This window comes from Manis pentadactyla, chromosome 1 (genome assembly GCF_030020395.1).
Source record: "Manis pentadactyla isolate mManPen7 chromosome 1, mManPen7.hap1, whole genome shotgun sequence".
NCBI classification, from domain to species: domain Eukaryota; kingdom Metazoa; phylum Chordata; class Mammalia; order Pholidota; family Manidae; genus Manis; species Manis pentadactyla.
In genome coordinates, this window is record NC_080019.1 from 118,471,078 (window position 1) to 118,489,964 (window position 18,887).

Below are 18,887 nucleotides of genomic sequence, written 5' to 3' on the forward strand. Positions count from 1 at the left end.
TTATCTACTCTCACTCCTCCTCCAACATGCCGTCCATTAAACCATGCAGCATCTGGACCATGCCTTTCACTTCTCCATGGTTTGCACTCAGTTCTTTGCATTTAGATTGCCCCTTCCCCTTCCTGTCTGGCCCCCACTGAGAACCTCACCAGAACTCTGGCACATAAGGACTCCTGCCAAACTCATGCACCAAGAGACTTGACCAACCCTGATGTGGCTGCTGGCAGCCCAAGGCCACATCCTTGGGACAACCCAGCCCTCCTTTGAATTCCTGTCTGAAGAAGCTCAAGGCTGTCAAGAGAATTTACCATTTGTTCTGGCCAAGACCTGACAATAGGTCTCTGACCCACTCTTATTAGAGCATTTATTATTCTAAAATGCAAACAAAACAAAAAACTTTTAATTGTAAAGCCTTCCTCTGTCCCTTAGTGATATATATGTCTGTGTCTCCTACAGCCCAGGAATGTCTTTCTCAAGGACTTCAAAGCCATTCCTTTGAAATGTAATTATCAGGAAGGATGAGGACTCTGTCTCCCGGACTCTGTGGGAGGACAGAATCCAAAAGTGATTGCCAGCTAGCAGACCAACCCTGTTTTTCACTTTCTATAATTTTTCACTTCTTTGACTCCTGTCGAGCCCCTGCCCACTCCAATCTGTATTTCCTCATTCTCCCTTTAGAATGCAGAAATGCAAATGGAGAGCAGCCCGTTCCCCTACTGTCACTTGTTACAGAATACCACCTGTTTTCTCCACTTTATTGTCTGGCTCTGTTTACCTTGGACACTACTCATACTCCAAGACCCAGACCCCATGTCATTCCTTTCCTTGACTTCCAGTAGTGTTTGTCACTGTTACATATGTAAGTCCGTCCAACTTTAAGCAGACCTGTGTTAGGATATTTATTATATTAAACTAAAATATACTTTTCTAGGAGAAAAGTCAAATGTCCATTTAGATTAAACCCTGAAGTTTAGAAATTTTTTACTCACCTCTGTGTGCATGGATCCAGGAATATAACAGGCTTGAATAAATGCATATTAAGTGGAGGTGGAGCGAATGGGTGCTTCTCTATGGGGTGGTCAGGGTTAAGATGTGCTGTCTTTCTAGTGTTGTCCCCAAGGGATACGGAGACTGCGAGCTGGTTGCAGAGTAAGAGGAAGACAATTCTATTTCTCCAGGAGGAGAGGAACATTAATCAGTATAGACTTGTTCTTTCTTGCTTCTGAGAGATTTTCAACTCCATTTTTATTCTTCTAAACTTTTTCTAAGTTTTTATGAGGAAACATTTTCCCTCAGGGCCTGTGAAGAACCATTTTGTATTCTTTACTGTAACACAAATGTGAGGGAGGACTCAGTCCCTTCAAATACCAGACAAAATTTGCCAACAGAAGGCACTTCACTTGGCCATAACCCGATGCAAATGTGTGATGTCAAGCCAACTGAACCATCCTATTGTTTTCCAGTGTGACTAAGTACTGACTAATATTACTTCCTCTGGCACTTTTTTTTTTTTTTGACTCAGTAGAATGGGAAAGTTTGTGGCTGTTGTCACATGTCACTGTCTGGACAGAATGACTTCCTGCACATCACAACCACTTGAGAGAGGGAAAAAAATGGAAGGCAAAAAACACTTCTCAAGCGTTTCCTGAAGTTTAGCGATGGCTTCTTGTTCTTGGATTTTGCTGTTTTTGTTGTTTTGTGTTATTCATAAAAGCAACACAGAATTTTGAAATCCACGTTAGAAAGGACCTTACCCAAGGCGCCGAGTGAGGAGCCACCTCTTTCCCTGCCCATCCTGGGATCTGCAGTGTCACCGTGACACCTGCACCACGCTGTTCAGGCCTGGTGTGAACACTCTCCTTGCCCAGGAGCTCTGTTCCTTCCAAAACAAGTCCTCATACTGTGGGGCTGCCAGCAGTTTCTTCAGCCTCCCTGTAGGCTGTTCCTCTTAGTTCTGCCTTCTGGGAAACAAGTGTTGTTTCCAGAGAGTAGAAATTCAGAGCTTTGTTCCATGTGGACTAGATCACTGGAGACAGTACTGGTGATGACTACTGTCCAAGAGAAAACGGAGAAATGAGCAAAACTGAAACTTCAGGAATGTCTCCAAAGAGAAAACAGAGGAAGGACACCCATTATATGTACCTTTGGAAGATTGGAGAAGTCTTTTTCCTCTGACTGTCTAATCCAAGCCTTCCAGACCAAATGGAGTCCCCATATTTCCTCTACTCCTTCTCTCCTTCCAGAATCTTGGAAAACGTCACCTCCTGCCTCACCCAACTCCTTCTGGCTCTGGTCCCTATTAGTCTTCACCTTTAGACTTGGTTCTGGACAGTCAGCAGCCTCAGCTTCCCTTCTCCCCCAGCCAGTCCGGTGGCAGAAGGGATGGACTGTCCCATGCTACATTCCTGAGAAAGCCCGCTATCCCTGGCCAAAGGGGAAAATCTCCCCTCTCTGAGATCCATTGTCAATGATTTAGGTGGTTTCTTTCCAGGGTGTCATTTCTGTAATGCCTGAGTTTCCACTAGTTTTAGGGCTAAATGGAAAGCCAGCCCCTACAAGTCATTTCAGCTCCCTGGAAACGAGGAAGAAGGACTCACTGCATGGCAGATAGGATTGCCTTTTTCTTTTCAACTGCAGTTGGTGGCCCAGAAACCACAGCCATCAAATGCAGAGACTCTGCTAAATCATCACTATTCCAGCTACTAAAATTAGGTCCAGTGTTCACAGCAGAGGAGTCTGTGGGGCAATAAACTACTTCTTCAAATAATTAAACTTCCAATTGAACACACTTTGATTACCACAAGAACTGTTCCTTTGCAAAGGTTCTCCAAGGCAACCACGTTCCAAGACATGGCCACGATGGGAAGATGAGCAGTCAGCAACTCCGGGTGCGCACAGGCGTCCTGCCTGCGGTGTGGACAGGCTCCCTGCACCACCTCTGGTTCTGACAATTTGCCTTGGCACCATATCGGTGACAGTTTCAGTGGACAGCAAGTTCCTTGGGTGGGCTGTGGGATGACTCTGTCCAGAGGCTGGGGCCGTCATAGGGAGAATAACCAGAGCACAGCTGGGCACAGAGTCATCTGCTACTTCTGCAGTATCAGGTCTCCAGCCCCTTGGTCTCAATTTAAAGGTGTGGGTTTACGGAAAGTCACCGCAGTGGTGAGGAGACCTGAGGCACCAGACTAAGTGCTTTCACAGAAGTTATCTCATAGGAAAAATACAGGCATTTGACCCAGATGTTTTTCAGAAGCATTCACTTAATATCTTCAAAAACAACAGCAACAACAACAACACATGAACTATATGCTCATTGTAGAAAACAGAAAATACAAACAAGCAAAAAAAAAAAAAGAGTTTTAGTACTCCATACGCTTATGATGTAGAGGAAGGTTTCTCAGCCTCTGCACCACAGACATTTTGCACTGGATAACACTTTGTTGTGAGGGCTCTCCTGGGCTCTGCAGCATGTTGAGCGGCATCCCTGGCTTCTACCCACTGGAAGACTTTGCAACCCCACTAAACAATCAAAAATGTTACCAGACATTGTCACATGCCCCCTAGTGGCAAAATCCCTCCCCCTGAGAACAGCTGCGCTAGATATAACCGGTGCCATTTTCCCATCTTTTTTTCCTGCAAACATACAGGTAAACAGACATATTTTAATGAACTGGTAGTATATATATATTGTTATGTATTTTCATTTTCCACTTAACCGTGGATCCTGAATTCTCCCGTGTTGAAACCTGTTCTGCAGCATCACCTTAACCTCTCCACTGGGTTCCACTGCCATAGTTTATTTCATTCCTGATCTGGGGACACTGAGATTATTCCTAAGGGCAGTAAGTGTATTAAAACCAAAGCAAAATTACTGTGCCTCTTTTGCCTTCTAAAATGGGAAGAGGGTGGTATGATGCATATGAATGGGGAAATAAATCCTTATGCTGCATCCTTCCACTTATGGAGACCACAGGGGAGCAAGAGAAGGAAAGAAATGTGAGACTCTTCTGTGCTGTTCATGGGTAAGCTCCTGAGTAAGATCTGTTCATGAGCATCTGGTCAGGGTGGCACAGGAACTGAGAAGTAGAGAGGCAGCTGAATTTGAAAAACATAAGGGAAGGAAAGTACCCTAGGGGTGGGTAGCCAAGGAGGCTGAGAATGAGGGGCCCTGGAAAACAAAGGAGAGACTAGATGGAAAGACGCTGAAGACAGGGGCAGGGACTGTGCTGAGAAAGGTAGTTTCCTGCTGGATGTCAGCCCCTTCACTGTCAAGCCCTTAATAAAATCTCACCACATGCTATCTGTGGCCAAGAAACGTGGAGGAGGGAAGGGTATTTGGGGTAGACTGTACCATGCAGAGTGGTGCATTGCAGAAAAAGGACAGCTGGGGAAGGTCAAAATATAGAGTGGAGATGGAGAATTCAACAGATTTTGGAGGCAGAGGCAATGAGGAGAATAAGAATCACCAGATGTATTAGGATTGGGGTTATAGGGTCTTCCCTGCATACAGGATGAGTGTCTGAGCCAATCTGGTTTAACTGTTATGGCCAAAATGACCTCAACAGGATAAAAGGCTTATGGAATATCCATCATCAGAGACTTAAATTATACTTTTTGGGGGCTCTTATAAGCAATACTACCTTGAATACCACTGTGGTTAAATGTTGGCAGAAAATACTTAATTTTTTCTTTAAGCTAAATATTAGAAATGGAATTGTAGGTCCGAAAGAATTCACATTCTTAAGGTTTCTGGCATTTATTGCCAAGTAGTCCTGATTAGGTTTTAATAAGAATTTACTATTTTACCATACCACCAACAGAGTATGACAGTTCTTTTTCTCCCATTATTTTACTAACACTGGTATATGCTCTTCCCATTTAACAAAGAAGAGACTAGATGGAAAGAGGCTGAGGATGAGGGCAGGTGAGATAAATGACACAGTGGTGGAGCTGTGACCAGGGCCCACCGCCTTCTGACTTCAAGTCCTGAGCTCCTCTCTGTCTACCATGCTGCCTCTTTTATCAGAACTGGAGGTATTTAAACTTTAGAAGACTCAGCCTGATTCTTTTACTCCTCCACTTAAGCTCAATTCTCTTACATTAAAATCTAAACCCTTTCAGTGGTTTGGACTGAAAATATTTATAATGTAGTTCCCACTTTCCTCTCTATCCTTTCCCTACCCTGGACATTAAGTTTCCATCATAGAAAATTTCTTTAAAGTTTCAAATGTACTTTGCTCTCTATCTTGTCTCAGAGCCTTTGCTCCTGTTCTTGCCTTTCTCCCCTCTCATCCTTGCCTATGTCACTTGTGCTCATCCTTCATGTTGAACTTAAACATCAAAACTTTTGTTAAATTCTGTTACGTACCCCATCACTCCATGTGTTTCTACAGCAACTTCTACTTCCCTGTGATAGAGCCTATGAACCATGTTGCAATTCTTGGCTAGTTATCTGACTATCCCATCAGCTTTGAAGCTACATAGGACAAGACCCATGTTTATAACATCCAGGATCACTTCTTTGCTGGGTCGTGCATTCTCCTTTAGACTGGACGGGCACACTCCAGGTTATCAGAATGCCAATCACTGCTGAGGTTTCATAAACAGCCCACCTATTCCTCAATGTTCTCTGCTTGTCATCTGTCGCTAGCACACCATCCTCACAGCAGACACACACGTTTCCTGTTAATGCCTGAAGAACTTACCAATATTAAGAGTTGCCCAACAATAGAGTAGGCCCTCCCTTTCTTTATGTTGTGAGATGGTCTTCTGCATGTCCTTCCTACATGATGGAGGGGCCAGAGGTCAGGAATGAGCCTGCCGCCCTCTTGACCAGGCCTCCTTACATGTGCCAGGTGGTCTCTGAGTGTGTTTTGAACCAAACTGAACTAAATGACTGTCTTGGCACCAAATGACTTTCTAAGACTCGACAACTTGCTTCCAGCCCCAGCCAAAGGCTTACTGCTCCGAGGCAAATGCCACTGTGGTGGAGTTGTCTTAATGAGAAGGCATGCTTGCTTCTCTTCTGGGGGAGTTTCCTAGAGCGATGCTCTTAGAAACTCCTTGGCAGGAATCCTGAGCCAGGCTTGGCATTGACAGCGCCCTCCTGCTGGCACTAACAAGCCTCTTATTTAAATGTAAATGAGATCTCAGTGCCAGCTTGTGAGTGAGACACATCGCTTGTGTTAAACCAGAGCTGGGAATGCTACAACACACCAAATGTCGGCTTGGTTTCCACTTCCCCACCACATCCGTAGCTCTGAGTGGAGCGCTCTGTGCCTGGTCTTCTGCAGAGCTGGGAGTCCGCAGAGAACGGGGAGCATCTGTGGCATCTGGGACCCTATTTATAGCCCTAAATCTTTATTGATAAGACCTTGATCCAGTTACTTAGTGGTCCCCCCCAAATCAGGACATTGTAAAATGGGATCTCAAATCCCCAGCAGCACAGTGCCTGCCAAGTCTGTCAGGCCGGCAGGTCTGAGCTGCACCTTGTGCTTACTGGCTGTGTCAGTCCAGCTTTCCCAGGGGCTGCCTGTGCTGTAGATGCCCTGATCCTTTCATGCCCTCTCTCTTTTCTCCTGGTATGGTTCTGTTTCCACCCAAATGCGTACCATTTGGTTATCTTGACTAATGTCTGGTCCTACTTAGCCATCTGCTTCCACACTCCATTACCTGGCTCTGGTTTGTCCAGATGATATCCAACTTCCTGTTTTGGTATTTCTCTATTGTAGATCTTTCTGGCATTGACGTGTGCTCTTCTGATACCTGGATCCTAAGTATTTGTCCCCAGACAACCCAGTGGCCAGCACTGCACAGCATGTATCATGCTAGATGCTAGATGATTCCTCTTTCCATGTATCTAGTGCAGTGGGAACATGTATGCACCTTAAGGCCAACACCTGGGTCTTATCTAGGTAGCCCCAGATCCTAGCCCCAATCCTACTAAATGAAAAAAATTAAGGAGTAGAGAAAATAGTAGAGAGCCTCCATATCCCCACTAGGACTGTGCTCTGAGGGGCTAAGTCAGGCTTTGTTCCATTAACCCTCCTTTCCACTGGCCTATGATTTTTCACCAACTATTCTTTGGATAAAATTCATGGCATCAAAACCATTGAGTTAGTCTGCAGGATGTGCTATAAGATAAAAAGATGCAGCATAGGGCCTTCCATGAGAAGCACAGTGGGCTGCATTCAGTGAGAGATGCAAACAGATAGAATGTTATAAAGGAAACTCTGACAGGCATTAAGCAGTTCTACCTCGGATGCTCTCAATACAGCAAAAGTGCCTTTGTTACAAAGACGATGGTATTCGGCTTTGCTGTGTGAACATCTACGTTTCTGCCCTACCTCAGCCCAGGTACTGACATATCTGACTGCTGAGCCTGGACTAAGGGGTGTAGACCCCACATCCCACTCCCCAGCCCCAGTCCTCATCGGTGTCCCTTCATCGACGTGGTAGCGGGCTTGTGCTGGGGAAGATGATTCAGGTGTCAGTGGTGCCTGCTGTCCCTCAGCAGTCCTCGGGCTGGTTTGTGGATCCAGTTGATAGAAGGTTTTGAGGCTGTTCACATCTGGGGAATTTAAGAAAACCTTTGTGTGAATGTGCACAGAGAATAGTATGTAAGGCCATGGGGGTGGGGGTGGGGACCAGGGGAGATGCTTCCCTTCCTTCTCCAGGAAGCCAGTACCAGTGTCACATCCTGCAGATCGGAAACCTTGGAGACAGAAGCCTCAACATCAAACTTGATGTCTTGCAATGATGGGTGGAAGCAGTGAGGTTTCCAGACTTGATTCTGCAGGAATGAGTTATGGGCAACTGGGAGTAGAGACAAAAGATCAGGACTGATGCGTTGCTGCTGACACTGCGTTTTGTGCATCTATATGAATCTCCTCTTTGGCGATTCCCAAGTCTAGAGGGGAGATATCTAAGGGAAAACTAATTTCTGGCGACCAAGCCAGCAGGAGTTTCTATGACCAAAATTTCAGTTAAGAAAGTACTCTCTCTTTTTATTTGGTAGTCATTTCACTTATACCCCAAAAGAAAAAGAGCAGCATGGAAAGAACCTGGACTCTTTCCTAGGAATCAGGAAACCTGATTTTTAGTTCTGGCTCAGCCTCTAAGGCATGGTATCATGCTGAACAAATCTCTTTCTCTCAGGAATTCAGTTTTCTCCTCTGTAGAATGAGGCAATTTGGGCTAAATAAGCCTGAAGAAAAATATATTGAAATAGAGTAGAAATGAAATGTTCATTAATTCATTCATTTAACAAATATTAAGTGCCTGGGCTCTGCAGGTAGTGGTGAAGAGAAGATGTGAGCCTTGTCTGTATGGAAGTTTCACTCAAGTAGGTAGGCCAGTCATTAATTAAAAGATAAAAATAAAGATAAAATTATAACTGTGATAATGCTATGAACATGAGAGAAATGGCTCTTTGGGGGCAGAAATAGGAAAACATCAGGGACTCCAAACAGCACGTGTACTTTGTAGTTCAGGATAGTAAGAATATAGAAGGGAGCGTGGGAGGGAGAGCGAGTGTGTGCATACATACAGTGGAAGGGACAGTGCAGGGAAGGGTGGGCTTAGGAGGGGAGGCTAGGGAGGGCCTGGTAATGGAGACTGAAAATGGCATCCCACAAGCCAGGACAGGAGAGTTTTATGGATTAAGTAGTCTGGTAAGAACTTGATCTAAAGGACTTGTATTTTGCTTATCTCCTAACTCCACCTTTCTCCACACACATGACAAGTAGCATGTCATTGAGTGGCTTCTCCATGCATGTTTGTGGAATAAATACATTTTTCTCATCTATGCAAAAAAGCAAGGAGTTCAGTGGATTGTATAAATTCACTTAGTCTGTTGGTAGTTAGAGATTAGAGGAAATCCAACTTTAAAATCATACGGTATTTTAAAACATTTTTTTCATAACTGCGACCTCAGAACTGATTCCTAAGCAATAATTTCAACTCCTGTAGAAGCACCAAAAAGAAGGCATCAGTAGAGGGCAAGTGTTTCAAGAGGCACACACCTCCATACGTGTGCATGCACACACACCTCTTTTCTCCATCTTTCTTCAGCTTCTCTTCAATGGCATGCTGCAACCATTTGCTCACAGAGACAGGGAAGGAGAAGGTCTTGGCCTGAGTAGTCTTTCTCTTTCCTGTGGTGCACTTTTTCTCACTGGAGAAAAATGCTGTCTGGAAGGCTGAAAGCTGGGCTGTCATCAGATTGACAGTGGTGGTAGAAGAGGTCAGAGGCTAAGTGGAAAACTGTGCAGATGTAAAACATCCACTTCCCTGAAATATTGTCTTCCTCTGTGAAATAGACATAGGAAGTGATCTCTTCATTTAAGGAGTTTCTGCATTATCTTCTAAGAGCAAAACCTCCAAGCAGGATGCTAAGGACATTTGCCAGGCATGCTGGGCTGATGGCAGCTGGTCTGGTGAGGGGCCTTGTAGTGCTTCTACAAAGGAGACAAGAGGAGACAGGAGAACTCACCTCCAAGAGGACCTTGTGCAGGTGGGGCTCCAGCTGCAGTGTAAGTTTTTAGCCTGAGCATATGGAAGTGGATGTTACTTTGGTGGCCTCCATACTTGGAAGAATACAGTACAGCCTCATGCCCATTCCATGTTCCTGGAATAGCCTATGCTTCTTGCATCTTTTCAAGATCAGAGAAGCAGCAACTTCGACCTTACAGCCTAAAAACCTAACCCCATAGTTGTATTCAACTAAGTTGTGCTCTCCAGTTGCCTGCATGGCACAATTTAGCAATTTACCCATGGACCATGAATACGTATGTACTGTGGGCATCTGTGATGCGGCAGTGTTGATGGGCAGCTAGGCTGAGTTCATCTTAGGATGGAGGTCTGTCTGCAGAGGACTGGTAAGTCTGTGGGGTGGGTCAGCAGCTGACTGCTTGCAGTGATGACCTAGAAACTTGCTAGGAAGGAAGGACGGGAGAGAATAGAGGCCTCCAACAAAGGTCCACAGGAAACAGGCCCTGGGGAAAGGGGTGGGGCCTCTCTCAGAGGCCTTTTGGTCTGCCTGGTGCCTCCATGCACACCAAAGGTCAGAAGGGTGGGTGCTCATAATAAATCAGTAACAATGGTTTCATTGAAGTCTGTAAGGATGAGGAGCCCAAGGGACATCATCCTGCAGAACACTGCGGGGGCAGACAGGGTAGTTCAAGTGTTTTGACAGTGCAGCTGTGGGTGGTCGTCTGCACCTTGACTGCTACATGCACTTGAATTTGGAACAGTAGCATGGAGGACTTTGCCTACATCTGTTGCCATACAGTCCACAGAAGGAACTGGAAGGATTACAATAAAATATTCCAAATGATGCTGAGACTGAGAGCACACAAGACACCCCCTAAAGCTGCTCAGCAATAGTCTGAGAGGACTTTTTAGGGTACTGTCGGTGTGCAGGCGTGGACAAGAACCAGGAAAGGACTGTGTGGGCACATCATGTCCCCACACTTACTGCCAGACTAGTGTGGTATATGGAAAACATGGGATCTGTTACTACTATTATTAATTCATTCAAAAGCTTCAGTATAGTGTTTAGCATATAATAGTCAATACATGTCATGTAATATTATAAAAATCAATACTGACAAACAAATATCATAAATTGATTAGTTTGTCCAAAACTAAAAGACCTTACCTTCATTTAGAAACTATTTCCTTGTCTGCATGTAAAATTGCACATATGTATATATCCTCTAATTGTTTCTGGAATACAGGTTGTTTACCTTCCAACTAGATCAAGAATCATGGCTCTACTAGAAAGATCAGACATGGCTCGTATTCCCCTTTAGAAGAATGTGACTGAAGCTCATAAAATTTAAAAATTGATGAGTCTCACAGAATCCCAGCTCCCATGTGCCTCTTTCTGACATTCTTCCAAAATTCTCCCTTTAATAATATTTAGGGAAAAGGGCAAGAAATGATAGTTTTCATGAGAGCCATGCAGTTGTCACAATTTAGGGGTATTGATACCCTTTTAAACATCTGCCTCTGGTTCGGAGGAATAAAGGTGTATGCAAACCTTCTCAGCACATCAGAGCTATCCTCTGTACACCCTTAGGAAGATCTCTAACATCTTCCCGTCTGTTTCCCACACACCACCCGAACAAGCAGGAGACGATAGTGCAGAAAGTGAAGCACGCAGGAGGAATAAGGGCCGAGTTATGCTCAGGAACCACCAGCTGTGCTCTTGCCACAGCCACGTCACTTCACCTCCCCAAGTTTCAGTTTCTTCTCCTGTAAAATGAGGATAATGACACAGCCCCCACTACTTTACAGGACTATTGTGAAGATCAAACTAAACGGTGCATGTAAAGGTCCTTTGAAAACTAGATCAATGCAAACATAAGGTATCATTACAGCTATTAGGGAAGATGCTTCAAGAATACGTGTTCATCGTCTGTCATTGTGGGGCTGGTTGAGGGGGGTTGCTGCCTCCTCTGCTACTGAAGGTGCTCTTCCCTGGTTGTCTAGTTCCTGTCAGTCTGGAATGCCGAACAGGTCAACGTTTAAAATCTGATTGATAACTGACACCCCATTTCTTGCACTCTCCTACAGCCGATGCCCTAAAGCTGAGGCCCACAGTTTTGACGTGTGTAGTACATTTGAAGAGTTGGGGAGCCCAGTGCTTCTGGAGAGTCTGAGGACTGGGCTTTCTCTCATTTCTGCTGCCTCCCACAGGCTTTGCCAGCTAAGTGGGGAAAGGCCTCAGTTTTGATCCCACCAGTGTATGATTCCAAATGAGCCACACCCTAGTTAGGTTGTCTCAGCTTCCTCAACTACAAATTTCTGGCCTCCTACCTACACATACGAGAGCAGTTCCATTTCTCCCTCTTTCTACATAGGGTTGGCTTTACCTAAGACTTTGCAATACAAGATGCATTGCTGATTTCTCTGAGCCATTTGATCAGATTTTTGTAAACCATAGCTGATCTCTGATACTCTTGGTTCTTACATGGGAAATCCATAATATCTTCCTGAGAAATTCATGTAACCAACTATAAAATAGGGGTATTCATACATCTTTAATTAACAGAATTTTGAAATAATGGCTGTGCACATATCCATGTGAAGGATTGTTCTTGCCAGTAGTGTTCCCATCACAGTCTTTGAATGAATCTCAGTCTGACTGAGACTTGCCAATGAAACTCATAGGAAAAGCTGTGTTGACTTCAGATGGTTGGTTATGCTTTCTATTTCAGTCAAAGTCTGGCATGAAATCCATTTAGCCTGCTGAGGCTAACCCATGAAAGGCACTGGGAAGATTTTCCTGGCCCTTATGGCAAAGGGATAGTCCATCCCAGAATGTGCAGAATTTCAAATAATGAGCAGTGACCTCTTTATTGGTTTTATGACTTATCTTCCAGGGACCAGCCAAGAAAATAAAATATCAGCAAAGCCACTATTCCACTGTGAATACTTAGGGGGTCTTTCATATTTTATTTTGCATGAAAAGAAAGGATGCCAGGAGGATCACTCTTTTGTCGTTAGTCTAAATATGACCTATCATTCTTTTTAACTGTCTCCCAGAAATTATGGCCTAGAGACAGAATGAGACAGTTTGTATTAGGCCAATGCACAGTAGAAGGAAGGCCAGGATCTTAAAAGTTTGTGCATCTGGGCTCATTTTCTTTGGGGCAGAGACAAGCCCTTGGAAATGAACTAGGTACTGATCTTTCCCTCAAGTTACAAAAGGCAAGTGACCACAGTCATAATTACAGAACTTTAGCTTTGGAAAAGACCTAGAGTCAAACTGCTCAACTTTTACTTTCAGATGGAATCTCATTTAAAGCATTTCTTCCAAAGTTTGTTGAGCCATTGCTTGATTATCTCTAATGAGGGGGACTCACCTTTGTTGAGCAGCTCTGTAAAAAGTCATTTTTTATGCTGAGTTTTAATTAACTTGAATTTCTACCCACTGATTCTAGATATAACCACTGATGCCACAGAGAAGATGTCAGCTCAACAAACCCATCCCTTCTCCCAATTACACCCATCCTTGATGTGAACATAGCAAACATTCCCTCTTAAGAAAGGGAATGAACATTCCACTCAGCTCCTCCCGTATGCTGGCTCCCACCATAACCACCCATCATCCTCACATCATTGTAAGGGCTTGGAATGACCTCATGTTCATCAGCCTACTATAGCTCAGAGAGTTGGAATTCTGCAGGGCCACCCGACTTGAAGGTAGCAGGACAAGAATTCAGCGCCAGCTCTGGGAAACCCAGGTCCTTCCATCACTTTCTGCTGTTTCCCAGAACAGAGAATCCTGACAAGACCTCCCTGTTTCTTATCTTAAAGAAAACTAGAGAAGAGAGACACCTAGAATTAAGTGGTGGTCTTGACTGCCCATCTTGTTGCTCGAGGTCCTAGCTTGTAAGGTTACCTCCAGAATCGGAAGGCCTAGAACCAGGCAGGAAACTCAGATACAAAATCCTGCTTTGGGGCCAGCTCACAGGGATCTAATTCAGAGCCACACTGCTGCTCTTTGAGGCAGCAATCATTCTGTGGCAATACATTCAAGAGACAGTTAAAAAATATCTCTTCCCCATTTACTGCTTTAGAAACAGAATCCACTGTCTAATTGAGAATCCTTTCTGCCTAATTACTCCATTCCCAATTTTTTTAAGCAGCAGAGTTGTGGTGGAATTATGTACTGTATAATTTCATCATTTAGCAATATGTAAATCAGGAGAAGAAAGGATGAGGGAGAGAGCAAAGGAGAGGATGATCATCTATGTGAATACCTGTATGCAGAAATGGGCAATAGAGTGTGTGTGCTCAAGGGAAGAGCCCCACACCACATGGCAGAGCTGGAAGTGAGTTTCAGCTCCCCCACTGAAGAGCTCTGTGCTCTTTGGCAAAAGCACATGGCTTTCTGAGCCTCAGTCTCCCATCCTGTCACATTTTGCTCATGTGTTCCCAGCACCTATTACAGCTCCTAGCAAAGAGCAAAGTCTGGATAATAGCCTGGTGACTGACTGAATGAGAACCTGGTTTGTGGCCTCCATGAATTGTTAGAAGAGTTAGGTGATACGATGAATATGAAAACATTTAATAAACTGCAAAACACTGATTGTGTATAGATTTGCTTTAAGCACTAATGCAGAAAATACCGTTTAATGCCAAAAATCAGAAGCTACCTTTTTCATGCCTTGTTTGTTGACAAAGTGGTCTGGGGCTACAGACGTAAATATAAAATGATATGTTTTAATGTGCTAGCATCTGTCACAGATGAAATCACTTTTAAGTCCCATGGCTATCTTGCTATACTCTACAGAGGAGAAAATAGTAGACTTGAGCTTGTCTTTTTTAGTGAGTCTAGAGACAATGAAGTTCTACACATGCGTTCCCTGGAGACTCTGCAGATCTGGGGCTCTTGAGCTAGGTGTTCCCCTGGGGAACACCACCCAGTTTTACCTATGGACCTGCCACTTGCTCAGGCAGAGGCAGCATATGACTAGGGGCAGAGACCCTTGGGCTGTCACACTCACTCTTCAAGGGACAGCAGCTTCAAAACACGCCCCTCCTCCCCATAACACCTTTGCTATGGGATTTGCTCTGAGGGACCTAGCATTGCATTCTGCTCCTCAGAGAAGTGGCTCCTGTCCATTATTGTCTCATCAATTCAGACCCCTCCACCACGTCTCAGGGAATGCAGATCAGGCTCACCTCTTTCTAAAGCAGAAAATCCAGTTTTAATTGCCCCTGGGTCTTCATGAGACACTGAGCAGTTAGGATTCAATGATTTAAAGATCTAGATTCAGGAGAACTGGAAGTTTCTTCCTTTTGTGAGCCTCTATTTCTCCGTCTCTGAAAAAAGCAGAAAGTAGGTGATATGAAGCTATGCTTTCACTTTCTACTGTGCTGCCCTCTCCCTTTGTGACCAGAGTCCCTGGGCCTCACAGGCCAGGGTTTTGGCACAGCGGAATTATCTTGCATTGGCAGGCAGAAGAATTAAATGGAGCGGCCTGCTTATGCCAGCACTGTAGCCTGGAGACCTTATCGTATAAACACTATGTCTCATACAGTTCGGAGCTTCACCGTTTTGGGGGCTAAGATGCAGTGAAGTCTTTGGGAAAGCACAGGTCTGGGATCAAGAGACCTGCAGCCTTTGCCACAGCCAAGCTCTGTGACCCTGGGCACATCATTTTACCCTTCTGAGAGCTTTGAATTCTCTCAGGTGTAAAATAAGATAACAATATTTTCCCATAGGTGGTTGTGGGATGAAGTGGGAAACTGCATTTTATGTAACAGTTCTCAACAAAAACAAGGGATGTTACTGATACTAATTTTCAAGAGAATTGAGAACACATTAGGCCACCAACTATATATCAAAGAAGAAGCCATTATAATAATGATGGGGACTTAAATTTATATTTCATTCCAGAATTTCCAAGGGTATTAGAAGTATACAGAATGAAATGTGCAATTATACAGTTAGGACAGACAGAATTTTCTTAGAAATCATCTCTTCGCACTCCACAACCTTTCTCTCTCTTATAGATAGTCACTCAACAAATACTGAGTACCTAGACTATGGCCAACACAAAATATGGGGCTACTGACATGAGCCAGACAGGCAGAGTTCCCTCCCTGAATCTGCTTGCACTCCAGGAGGGAAACCAGAAGTGAGCACTAAACAAATGCAGGACTAATTTCAGGTGTTCTTCGGGTGCTACCGCAAAGCAAAAATAAGGTGTTCGTGGTGGGGGTGAAGCTTGGACGGTCAGTGAAGACGCTGTAAAAAGGTGATACTTGAGTAGCAATGTGAATGAAGAGACAGAGGTAGTCAAGGCAAAATCTGTACAAGGTCACAGAGCTAATCAGAAACCGACCTAGGCTAAGCACCCAGGACTAGACTTCCTTTGCTGTACTCAGAGACCTGCGCTGGATTTCCTCTGGAATTCTGAATCCATATCTGCCCAGTTAATCAAAATCTACCTGCTTCTGGCTCAGATCCTCTCCTCTCCAGGATCTTAGATGCCATACCTCTCCCACCGCCTGGTCAAGGCCGAGCTGTCCTTATGCTCCCGTGGCATCTTGGATCAACAGAAGCATATTCCAGGCCTCATTATCTGAAGCCTCTCTGCTGTGAGCCACAAGCCATCAACACTGCTCAGTTCACCAAGGACTGCCTATGTTCCTGTCACTTAAAAGGTATCCATGGGAGTTACTTTGGGAGTTAGGTAAAATTAATCCCTGCCCACAAGAAGCTTACTCAAAGTCTATCACTCAAGAGGGCATTAATGGTCGGAGTGCACAACCAACCATTTTTTACATTCATCCTGCATTTATGGAGTGTGCTAGGCATTATGTAAGGTGTTAGCATGCTCACAAAAATAGGTCAGGCAGTGTCTGCACTCTCAGAAATTCTGAGTTTGCTGAAGAAGAGAGCCTTAAATGCACAAATGATTACAACAAAAAGCAGTAGATACAAAGGCAGAGAATCATAAAATAACAACACATGGTAAAGAGAGAGTGCTATTTCCTTGAAAGTGAACTATGGAAGGCTTCCCAGAGGAGGGGGTATTTGAGCTGAACCTTGATGGGAAGTTGAAAAGAGCAGCCCAAGTGGAAGGAGAGGTAATAAGTCACTGAGGCAGGACATGTGCATATGGAGGGGAGTCAATCAACCTCTTAGAGGGCTGGCTGTCTTCTTACTCTTCCTGCCTATGCTCACAGGCATGAGCCCCAGCAGGCTGGCTTTGCCCACAGGTAGACGGGGACACAGTTCTCATTTCCTTGAAGACAGCATCCACAGTCACAGCATGTGGAAATGGCATGTCTGAGAATCACCAGCCTGGGGGTGTACTGCATTTATTCTCGTCATACTTCCTTCAATATTCAGGACTGGAATTTCTGCCATGTGATGAGAATTCTCAGCAACTCACTTGAAAAAACTGATGTTAGCTGTGACTCATATATCAGACAAATGAGCGGCAGCCAGACGCAAAGGATCCTGATCTCCCAAATACGGTCCAGTTCTGAAATTCCACCTGCTCTCATTTCTACCCGGAAACTCCACAGGCACCTTAGACTCAACAGCCTGTCCTAAACTGAACTCATCTCCTTCTTTCCCCAAAACTGCTCCTTTTCCTGTAGATATTTTGGGTAATGGTTCATCTAATTAACAGTCGATACAGGGGAATCAATTCAAGTGATTGCATTTATATCTCTGTCTCTTCCAGGTTTTCCACCTTCTATATGTAATTAGTTATCAAATCCTGGTGAAGTTACTTCAGTGCCTCTACATCTGCCCCTTTTCCAGCACCATTTCCAATGGTTTTGGTCGTCATCTATTGGGTTGGCTACTGCCATAGCTTCATGCTTGCCCTCTCTTGTACATCCTTCATGCAGTTGCTAGAGTGATCTTTCAGAAAAACTACTTCTAAAAAAATTTTCACGTTTTTCTCTGCATAAAGAACATGAATGGTTTCACGTGGCATTTACAGTCTTCCTCAGTTCGGCCTGCATGATAGCATCAGCCTCTTCTCCCAGGGCTTCCTCCCATGTGTCTTATATTCCAATCACACCAGATTATTTGTGACCATTTCCTCTGTCTTCCTGTCCTACAAAATCCTCTCTCTCCTTCAGAATCAGTCTGAATGCTGCCTCTGCAATGCCCAAGCCTCTGCTGGAGGTCACCACGGTTCCTTCTGTACTCCCAGAGCTTCTCGCTGTTCCCTCGCGTGGTCAACCGAAAAATGGCCTCAGTGAGGCCCGTGTCCTAATCCCCAGAACCTGTGACTATGTTACCTGGTAAGAGGAACTTTGCAGATGTGATTAAGAATCTTGAAGTGGGAAAACTATGCTGGATTATCCAGGTGGACCCAGTGTAATCACAAGCGTCCTTATAAAAGGGAGTTAGGGGGCCAGGAGGAGAGAAGCTGTTAACTTGCTGGCTTTCGAGAAGGACAAGGAGCCGAGGAAGGCAGGTGGCCTCTAGGAGATGGAAAAGGTCAGGAAAGAGGTTCCCTCCCAGAGTGCCCAGAAGGAGTGCAGCTGGTAGACCCATGATATTAGTTTTGTGACATTTTAAGCCACTAAGTTTATGGTAATTCGTTGAAGCTGCAGGAGGAAACTAATATACTCAGCCTTTATTTATTTTTTTGCATGGTACTATCTTGTCTTTCATAATATTGTAAACTACTTGAAAGCAAAGGCTGATCTGACTGTCTTATGCCCTGGTGCCTGACACAGGGCTTGCTTTGCACATGTTGGTGCCTAATATACCTTTGGATTGAAATCAAAGGTCCTCTTTTGGGTATCTGAATTTGAATCTATGGTCTTTTGGGTGAAGTCCCAGAACTAAATTGAAATTGTCGTTAGTATGACTCCAGGTGGGCTGGAACTGATACACCATCATTCCAGGTGGCTGGTTTTTTTATCCAGTTGGTAATGTTGTCAGGCCTAAAGTATGTGTGTGTGGAGAGGGGGGGGGTGCATCTGTGTGGCATTTATGAAGCAGTCTCTCTCAGTGGCCTCGGGCCTTATGCTATTATTTAATCTTTTGTCATTCAGACTCCACACTGTTTTTGTTCTCACCAAACTTTCCATGGAAGTAAATATTAGTGGTCTACCAGGAGAAGACAGAGACCAAATTCTTGGCAGGAAGGAGCAGGTTATTTCAATTAAGACTTGTACTCAATGTGTCTTCAGTTCCAAAGTCCACTGTCTCATGTATTCATCTATTCCTTTACACATACATGAATTCAGCAGATCTTGAACAACTGTTGCGCCTGGCAATGTAATAGGCACCAAGGACGCGGAAGAAAACGATAATGTCCTGGACATCAGAGCTGAGGGAGGAGAGAAACAGCAGAAATGTAAGTGTGACTTTTAAGAACAATACCGGTAGT

At 44.4% G+C, this 18,887-nt stretch overlaps 1 long non-coding RNA gene across 1 annotated transcript in view; it reads right to left on the minus strand.

Annotated features, from left to right (window-relative positions):
• Nucleotides 1–2,099: 2,099 nt before the first annotated feature.
• LOC118907024 (uncharacterized) overlaps nucleotides 2,100–18,887 on the minus strand; it is a 38,234-nt gene continuing 21,446 nt past the window's right edge. Inside the window, exons 4-5 of the long non-coding RNA XR_008997217.1 lie at nucleotides 14,698–18,827; nucleotides 2,100–7,570 (exon numbers count right to left, since the gene is read on the minus strand). This is a non-coding gene — a long non-coding RNA (uncharacterized LOC118907024). The remainder of the gene's footprint in view (nucleotides 7,571–14,697; nucleotides 18,828–18,887) is intronic.